Source organism: Scyliorhinus torazame, chromosome 6, assembly GCF_047496885.1.
Source record: "Scyliorhinus torazame isolate Kashiwa2021f chromosome 6, sScyTor2.1, whole genome shotgun sequence".
Lineage (NCBI taxonomy): Eukaryota > Metazoa > Chordata > Chondrichthyes > Carcharhiniformes > Scyliorhinidae > Scyliorhinus > Scyliorhinus torazame.
Window position 1 is genome coordinate 214,161,489 of NC_092712.1, and position 9,940 is coordinate 214,171,428.

The 9,940-nt window shown below is 42.7% G+C and overlaps 1 long non-coding RNA gene across 1 annotated transcript in view; it reads right to left on the reverse strand.

Moving 5' to 3' along the window:
• LOC140425262 (uncharacterized) overlaps positions 1 to 8,351 on the reverse strand; it is a 49,940-nt gene extending 41,589 nt beyond the window's left edge. Inside the window, exons 1-2 of the long non-coding RNA XR_011947802.1 lie at positions 8,269 to 8,351; positions 7,632 to 7,690 (exon numbers count right to left, since the gene is read on the reverse strand). This is a non-coding gene — a long non-coding RNA (uncharacterized lncRNA). The remainder of the gene's footprint in view (positions 1 to 7,631; positions 7,691 to 8,268) is intronic.
• Between the last annotated feature and the right edge of the window lie 1,589 nt (positions 8,352 to 9,940).

The following is a 9,940-nucleotide window of genomic DNA, read 5'->3' on the forward strand; positions in this document are numbered from 1 at the left end:
GCAATGTTTATTTATTTAGTTTATTTAGTAGAATAGTTAAATAATGTTTATTTGGTTGAAGGAATGTAAAAATCTTAAATGGGTTCTTAGGAATGAGAGTATTTTTTTTGATGTAGTAAAGCTTTCAATAAACACTTCGGCATCATCTTCAATTCCCATCTGTGATTGTTGTCATGGCAGGCTGGAGAGGAAAACATCACAAGACCAAAAAAATCAGTTTCACATCGATAGGAAAACAGATTGCGATCATCTGCTCCTGGCATCAACGATGGCACATGTTTCCCACCGCACCACGTTGACAACACCATTTTAATACATTTGAATATCATGCTTACTCATTATAATGGCTGCTCACTGGAATCACCTCTTCACACTGGATTAACAGGCCATGTTGCGAGACATTTAGCTGCTGTTGTATAAAGAGTCAAAAGTTCTGCTCCTTTTCACCAACACCTTTATTTCACTTCAACAGACTCTGCACAAAACTCTAACATCACATCACCTGTCATGAGAATGTCGCTTTAAGAAATGTTTGGTTGCTCATATTACTGCAGTGATGTCAGAGTGTGGGTGGAGCTGGGCTGTCTGTCAGCTTTTACTTTTGTTTTAGGCTGTTTGCTGCAGGGTGTGTTTTAGTTTCGTTTTCAGTGTTGGAGCTGAAGCCAGACAGAGCAGGTGTATTGTTTATCTCTCTGCCATGAAAAGACTACCTCTTGATCATTTGGTGAATTCAGAATTATAAATGTTCTCAGTAGTGAATGTAAACCTAATGTGCTTCTGTTAAAAGGTGTTTCTTTTATTTTCTGGATGTTGTTTGGGAAGTTATTAAGGGTTACTTAGTGTTGTATTCTTTGGGGGTTGTATTTGAATTGATGGTTGCTAACATGTTCACTGTATGTTTTAAAAAGGTTAACTTGAGTTTATAGAACAAACATTGTTTTGTTTTAAAAAATACTTTTCCATTTCTGCTCGACCACACCTGTAGCGGGCCATGTGCTCCCCATACCACAATCTATTAAAAGTTGTGGGTCAGGTGAACTCCATGAAACACTTTGGGGTTCTCTAAACCCTGGCCCATAACACACCTGATACAAAGGCCACCTGAAGCCCCTTTACATATCAGTGTCAATTATTGGATACTTAACATAAATGAGACAACTAATTGGAATGTCTCTTAACCCATTACTTAACAATCTCCCCTTCCTTGGAGACTTTTTTTTAGGTGAAAACAAAATTGCAAGAAACTCAAAAACACACATACCATTTCCCTCCTTTCTTTTCTTTATTTTTTTGGAAGAAAAAAGAAACAAGTCACAGAAACAGGCGCCCTTCATTAACAATATCCAAAAGTTTATGTGAGCTAGCCCCTCTTTTTGTAAAACAGTCTGACAATTGATAGCTACTGTCGATCCATTTAATTTTTGCTATTTCCCCTCTGTCCAACATCTGCTTCAAACTTGCGATGTCTATCCTTAACCTTTTTTCATTGACACTTTTTGTAGAGTGCACATTTTCCCACAGGGATTTATTGTCAATGTGACAGTCAATAGGTATATTACCCAAATCCCCTAATCCCCAATTTCTGTCAATATCTGAGATATATAAAAGGCCATATCCACTGCCTCTACAAGGCTTAACGTCTCAGCAGCCAAAGTACTTTTGACCACTCTCCTTATTTACTTTGTTTCCCACACACGAGGGCAACATTTACCATTGTTCACCAAAAGGAAAATTATAAAACTCTCTGCGCTTGAAACCACATCACATAAATTAGCATAGGACACATCACTATAAACTATGAGTTTCAAGTGCCGATGGTCACTTAAAACCGGGAACGTCAAAACATACTCTTGCATTTTTAGTTTGACCGACGCTTTATTTGCTCTTATTATGTCTTCCACTTTGGGATCATTCATTTTTGTGCTCAGCTCTAAGACATCAAAACTCACATCAGATCTAGTCTGTCTACCTAACCAATTCAGTTGTCCAATTAAACTTCGCAGTTGCACTTTTTCCATCTTTGAAACCATTGCGTCTTTTTGTGAAACCCGGCCACGGCTAATTGCTATTGGGCTGATGCTTTCCAAATAAGATTGCTGATCTAAAGTTGCCCCTAACTTAGTCTGTCCGATTTCCAGTCCAATATATTTAAATGCACCGGAAGCCTGACTTCCAACCCTGAATTCTTTCCTCAAACTAGAGATTACAATAGCTTCGAAATCACTAGTCCCGCCCCACAAAAAATCATCGACATGCATCATAAAGATGCCAGAAAGATTTCCTTTATAGTGCCAGTAAAACATTGCTGGATCTGCTTTCAACTGGCAACAGCCTAACTTTAACAAAACTGACCTTACCGAAAAATACCAGACTCTTGGCGCATCATTTAATCCATATACACATTTGTTCAACTTCCAGAGTACCCCTTCTGTGTTAGCTGCCTCTTTAGGAGGTCGGAGAAAAATGTCTCCCTGGAGCTGATGCCCCTGCAAAAAGGCAGCTTTTATATCTATAGATTTGCATTCCCATGCCTTTGTGGCTAATAGAGCCAAGAAGATCTTTGAAATAACCTTTCCTGCCTAGGTGCATCTACCCTTAAATCCTGATCTTCTAAGTTTTCTTCAAATCCACTTGCCACAAGCCTGACCTTTGCCTTATAACTTTTTTTGTGCAAATCCATGTGTGGGATAGAGCTCTTTGTCCCCTATCCGGTACTTCTGTGTATACCCCAAATTCACTCCAACTATGCAGTTCTTGCTGTTTGGCATCTTTGATAACTTTTTCATCTAATTTATTGGAAGCCACCAAAATCTCATGTGCATGTGAGCTTCCACTCACTGAAAAACGGTATTTGATGGCTGTACATTATGCCTTAAAGCTCTGCAAATTCTTTCAGAGACTTCTGCTTCCAAAAAAGCTTTTCTACTGCTATGTAATGCATTTAAATGCTCAGCAAAGGCAGAGCTAATTGCAGTCCCTTCCCAAGCTGGAGGCTGGTCATCCAAAATGGATGGAATTTTAGGATGTCTACCAAACACTAATTGATAGGGACTATACCCCCAACCATCTGCAATGAATTCTTTGCATGTACCGTCCATGCTAAAGCTGAATTTAGCTTGCAATTTGGTCTATCTGCCAAAATGTTCCGGAGCATGTCATTGATTACAGCATAGTTTCTTTCACAAACACCATTACTAAATGGGCTTTCCACAGCTGTATTCATAACTGTGATATTCACGTTTTCACACATATCCCTAAACTCATCATTAGCAAATTCTCCCCCATTGTCCGTAAGGAATTTTGCCGGTGGGCCCATTCCTGTCCCTATCCATTTTTCCACGATTTGATCCAGAATTACTCTCTTTTCTTTACTTCGTACAATCGTTGATTGACTAAATCTGGTTGCTAAATCTACAAAATGCAAAATAAATGTATTATTGGCTTTATCCCAGATCTTAAGGTCCATGGCCACAATGTCGTTAAAATCCCTGGCCAAAGGTAGGGTTACTATCAGTCGTGCTGGTGTCCTTCTGTACTTCCTTCAAACTTCACAGCGATCACTAACCTGTTCTATCAGTTTAGTATAGTCTTCATCCCTTACCCCTGCATCCTTTAATAATGTTTTCAGCCTCCGAGGAGATGGATATGCAAATTGCCCATGCAGTTTTAATACAACACTCTTTATCAGCTAAAGTCCCATTTTCAACTGCTATTAACAATCCTTAACAACTCCACTTGAAATATTATTTGTCAGTAATGGAATACAATAGTGTCCCGCCTGTGTAAATTGTAAGTCCACCGTCTTTCCAAAAACTGTTGCCTTATCCTGTTCCATATCCAGTTATGTGTGCTTTCTTCATCGACGGTCTGCTCAGAAGCAAAGGTATCTCACTTGATGCAACATCCATGCTAATGAAATGATTCACTCTTGCAATATTGCAAGGGATCACCACTCTTTTCAGCGACTTCAGAATATTATTATCCCCAAACCTGAAACTTGTGGAACTTTCAAATTCCTTAACCTTGTTACGATTTTCAGCATTCAAGGAGTCCAGGTAACATTTTAACCAGTCAATTCCACACACAGTAGCTGTGCAGCCACTGTCCAATACAGCACAATTGAAGGATTCTACAACCAACACCCTCATTACCGGCATAAAACTGCTTGTTAATAGGACAATGCCTTCTTTCTGGTTACTATCTTTTTCCTCTTCTGACTCTTCCATGTCATGTGTCGCTTTAAATGCTCTATTATAATGTGTTGGACAGTTGAAAGCATAATGGTATTGAGAGTCACATCGAAAACATCGATTTATCATGCCCCATGCATTCCTGGGATTCATCTTCCTATTGTAGGTTCTAACTGGGTTTCTGTCTTCATAATTTCCGGGTCTCGATCTCCTTCTATAGTCTTGGAACCTGTTCGTAGCAGTACAGTTTCGCCATCCTGTTAGTGTGTCTTCCATATTCTGCTTTATTGCAAGCTGACCTACTTGGGTCATCAGAGCCATCGGAATCGAATGCTTCCCCAGAAACTTTTATAAAGCTTCTGTCATCTTGTCGAATAAGGTATCCTTATCTGCAAACTGAACTCCTGTCAAAAACAGGAGCCTATCCATGTTGCTCACTCTAGCACAAATAATTTAAAGGCCAACACAGACTGTGGAAATTCCAGGTTGTGTTTCTGCAGCCTTTTATATAGTCTGCCAAATTCCATTATATATTCTTCAATGGAGAAATTCTCTATTTTCCGGAACCTATCAAAATCCGACCATGCTTCATTCGCACTTAACAAGTCATCCTTCTTATAAATCTTCTGAGTCTAACTCTTCCAATTCCAGCTCAGTAAACACTTTGTTCTGGATTTTACTGTCATAAGGTAGAGAAAGAGCCAATGCCATACCTTGATTTCTCTTTCCCAAGGCAGTTACCTTAGTCCACATAACTACTGCACTTCTCCATTGGTCGTACGATCCCCTTTCAGGAAATAAGGGGGGATAGTCATATCCGGCCATCTTTATCCTAGGTTCAGCCATATATCTTTGGGGTTTTTTTCTTCTCACTCACTCCTTGGTTTGGTCTGGAAAAGTTTTTTCTTTCAACCCTTCATATTTGCACAGCAACCATCCTCTGCTACCATTTGTTAGACGTTTAGCTGATGTTGTATAAAGAGTCAAAAATTCTGCTCCTTTTCACCAACACCTTTATTTCACTTTAACAGACTCTGCACAAAACTCTAACATCACATCACCTGACACAAAGGCCACCTGAAGCTCCTTTACATATCAGTGTCAATTATTGGATACTTAACATAAATGAGACAACTCATTGGAATGTCTCTTAACCCATTACTTAACACATGTAAATAGACCGAGATGTTGCACAGCCATATATAAGCAACATGCACCTGGTGCCTGCACTTCACTTAAGACTTCTCGATTTCTCAAACAACAATTATTGTGCAGCGCTCCCAGCACCTCGGACTAACCGTCAGGCTTCGCAGGCAGCACCACATCCCTTTCAGGGGGAAATCACGGACAAGGTGGCTTGTAATGTGCTGCAGGGGAAGAGCTTGATTGGGGGAGGTGGAAACGGCACAGGGTGTGGGGGGGAGGGCATGCCAGTCCAGTGTTAATCATGCTCTGTATGTTATGTAGAGTGAATGGTTATAACATCAGGTGCATTGGTCTGGGGATTCTCTAGCATAATACTGCGCCGCAGTTGGCACTCACTGTCAGAAGCGGGGCTTCTGCAGCCTACAGATGGGAATGGTTGTGTGGGGGCATTCAAAGGTCTGATGGTGGGGATTCTCCATGGACAGAATTTTACACTCCCCAATTCAGGTTATGAGGTGGAGGAGGAGCTTAAAATTAAATGGATGGGATTTCCCCTGGGAACCCACCCACCGAAACCCAGATGCAATTTTACACTTGTGCAGGCAGGGTGTCATGGGCGGGAATAATAATCTTTATTAGCATCACAAGTAGGCTTACATTAACAATGAAGTTACTGTGAAAATGCTTTGGTCGCCATACTACGGTGCCTCTTCGGGTACACTGAGGGAGAATGTCCCAAACACAGGGAGACTGTGCAGACACCACACACACAGTGACCCAAGCTGGGAATCGAACCCGGGTCCCTGATGCTGTAAAGCAACAGTGCTAACCACTGTGCTACCCATCCTTTCACCTATTAAGGCCCTTAAAGGCTATTTAAGGGCCTTTTCCCATTTAGCCTCAATTTTTAGGCTGGTGGGAGCGGCTACTGGTTGGGTGGGAAATTGACAAAAAAAACCTTCCCCATCTTGGGTTGGAAGGGGGGGGATGGGGTTTTCTTCACTGTGAAAGCTTCCTTTAGAGTTAGGGCTCCCTCCACTCCAGGAGCTTGAAGCTCTGGGACCCCCCCCCCTTCCGGGCCTACCCCCCAATGCCGTGATCACCCCCCTCCCAGGGTGTCCCCTACTTTCCTGGCCCGGGATGTACCTTTCCAATGGTCTGGGGAATTGCTGCAGGCAGAGTGCTGCAATACCATTTCTGGCCAACAGCTCTCAAAGGCAAGATCTTCTTCCAAGAGCGGATGAAAGTCCTGCCCACTGCTAATCAACATTCAAGGTAGCGCTAATTAGCAGTGGGATTTTGAGAGTCAGTGGTAACACATTACACACCTACTCTCGGAATGGTGAGTACCGATCACTCGCCATCCTTAAATTCCTACCCTATATTTCCCTGTGCAATAGGCCTCAAGGTGGGTAGTGGGAAGGTCCAGATGGGCCATAGGCACATCAACCTCAATTGACTCGGGGGTAACACAGGGATTTCCACCACAAAGCATCACTTTTCATGTCTGCCATCGCACATAGTGCATGGAAGGGAATATTCATCCCTTAGAACATCATTTTATAGAACTTAATTTGATCTCATCTCTGCATGAATCCTGAGGTCTGCCCATGGTGGATACTGGGTGAGTTGGCATGGTAGGTGCAATGGTAGTGGGTGGTGGGTGGGAGGCATGGGTTGGCACTAAGTTGGCATGTGCGTTATAAAGGACCAGGGGGATTGATGGATGGGCATAGATTGTAATGGAGAGTATGAGGGGCATGGGACGATGGGTGGGAAGCTGATGAGGCATGGAGGATATGAAGGGACATGGGAGGTGAGTGGAGGTGTATGGGTTCTCATGGAGGGGTTTTGGGTTTTGGAGGGGAGGCATGGGTTGGCATGGATGGGGCATGAGAGTGTGTGGGGGGGGGGTTAAGACTGGAGAGAAATGTCGTAGTTTTTTATTTTTAAACTTTGGACTCAATGCCAGATCCCTGAGGCAAGCCTTCCGCCCAGCCCCCCTCCGCCCCAGGCAGCCTCCTCTGTTCCGGGGCCACCTGTCCCAATTTCTAATCCCCCCTGTCCCCCTGGACGGAAAGTCCAGTGCCAAGGCCGCCATTTTTAAAGGTGGGATTTGGGGAGCCGGGAATTCTCCCGTCTCTGCACACCCAAAACAAGAATGAAAATCGGGGCCTATTTTTGAACATCCCAATTAGCTTAGTGTATACCCATATCTGGACTTCAAGCTAGTTCAGCATTTTTATTTGAGAAACAATCAGCCGCATTGTTATGTAATTTGGAAAAAAAAGTCACCTTCCTTTCAATTTCCGAGGGAATTTCACCTTTCCAGCTGCCCAGTCAGCCCAGCAAATCTGTGAAAAGAAAGAGGCAAGTTGTAACTTACCTCCAAGAAACTCCCAGCAGCTCTCAATGTCACCACCACAAGCACTGCTTCAGTCCTTTCTTGCTCCTTGTTCCTTGTCCTTGCTGTTTTTCATTCCTAAGTCTCCCAAACTCTTGCCTGACCTTACCTTCCCCTCACTTCCTTTACTTCCTGATGTGTTGGATACTCTGCTCCACAGATGAACCAACACGGTTGCGAATGGTACAACTCAGTTTTAGTACTAACATTTATTTACAGTGGTAAACTGGTTACTGAGGTTCGATCATAACCCTAGAATCTGTGGACCTATTCCTAATACTATCTTGTGGTGGCACTCAGCACATGGTGGATGTCTGAGTGGCTTGCTGTGAGCTCTGTGCCTTGAGCTGTCTCCTGCTGGAATGCCTGGGAAGTGTCGTGTTCCCTGTTTTGTACTGTGTATGCTCTTGCCTGTGATTGGCTGTGGTGTTGTGTGTGTGTTGATTGGTCCGTTGATCTGTCCATCAGTATGTATGTATGTATGTGCTATGATGTTCACCTGAATATCATGACACTTCCTTCACTTACTTGCCTGGAACTCCTGCTTTCCTTCTGGCCTCAACAACCATTCATTTCCATTCGTTTTCCACTCTGTCTCTTTTGCTTGTCCTGCAAAGAATACCACAGGAAATATGCTAAATATACAAAAGAAAGGACCTGCATTTAAGTAGCAGCTTTCATGACCTCAGGATGTCCATTGTGCTTTGCAGCCATGAAATATTTCTGAAATGCAGTCGTTGTTGTAAAGTAGGGGCAGCTCATGCATATTGCATGGACAGCAAGAGGCCACAAACAGCAAGGAGCTGTGCGCCAAGTTAATCTGTTGTGGCGGAGGTGGCGGAGGGATAAATGTTGTTCAAAGCATCGGGTAGAATGCCTCTGCTGTTTTTTGAAAGGTGCATTGGATTTTTCACATCCCGTTGAAAGGGCAGACCTCATAGAACATAGAACATACAGTGTAGAAGGAAGCCATTCGGCCCATCGAGTCTGCACCGACCCACTTAAGCCCTCACTTCCACCCTATCCCCGTAACCCAATAACCCCTCTTAACCTCTTTGGTCACTATGGGCAATTTATCATGGCCAATCCACCTAACCTGCACGTTTTTGGACTGTGGGAGGAAACTGGAGCACCCGGAGGAAACCCACGCACACACGGGGAGAACGTGCAGACTCCGCACAGACAGTGACCCAAGCCGGGAATCAAACCTGGGACCCTGGCGCTGTGAAGTCATAGTGCTATCCACTTGTGTTACCGTGCTGCCCATACCTCCTCCAAGACCGTCCATGAAACATGACAAGTTAACAAGTACTCCAGAGGAGGCAATTTCAAGGTCATAATCTCCTGATGGAATTCAGACAGCATAAACTATTCAAACTCTCTTCTGATTTATGCCATCATCTCAAATCCATGATCAGACTGTTCCCTGGAAATCAATCTCAGCTGTCTATTTATATCTTTTTATAAGAAATCAATTGGTCTTCATGTCACCAGCTGGACAGCTTGCAACCATTAATGATCATTTTTATTGTCTTTGACGTTTAATTGGTCAATTCATCTGCTAATGTTATTCTTTTAGCAATAGTTTCCATTTGTGTTACCATAAACGTTGCAGTTTGAACCCTGGGTGTTTTAATAAGCATACATAGAAAGCAATAAATATTCCCAGTAAGTAGCTGAGAGCCCAATAGCTTGTAAACATACTTTCAAATAAAATCACAGTACCTAAAGTTTGGACATTTTCATCAGCTCTCACATCTCCATAACATCTAGTTACTGTTTCCTGGCACGGGAAATACCCTGTGATACTGAAGTTATAAATAATTTACAAATTTGTGACAATTCGCAATGCAGGCACGAAAACACTTCTGTCACTGGCATCATTATGCTTTGTTATCATACGGTATTCTGTAAATGTATGACCAAAATTGAAAAAAGGAGCAAGGAACGTAGAATTTCTAACGCTTTATACATGAGTCACTGTTAATTGGGTAAACAGCGGAAACATTACGTGACACAGAAACTCTCTTGATATCCCTTATTGTCTCTCTATTTCAAAGCAACACTTCATTAAAAACATAATTCATGCCTGCCTCCCATCAGGATTTGTTCAATTCTCTTCCTTCCTTTCCTGATGTCAATACCACACTCAGGAGTAGAATTCCACAGATGCTGCCACTCTCCAGCAATGCACATAGTG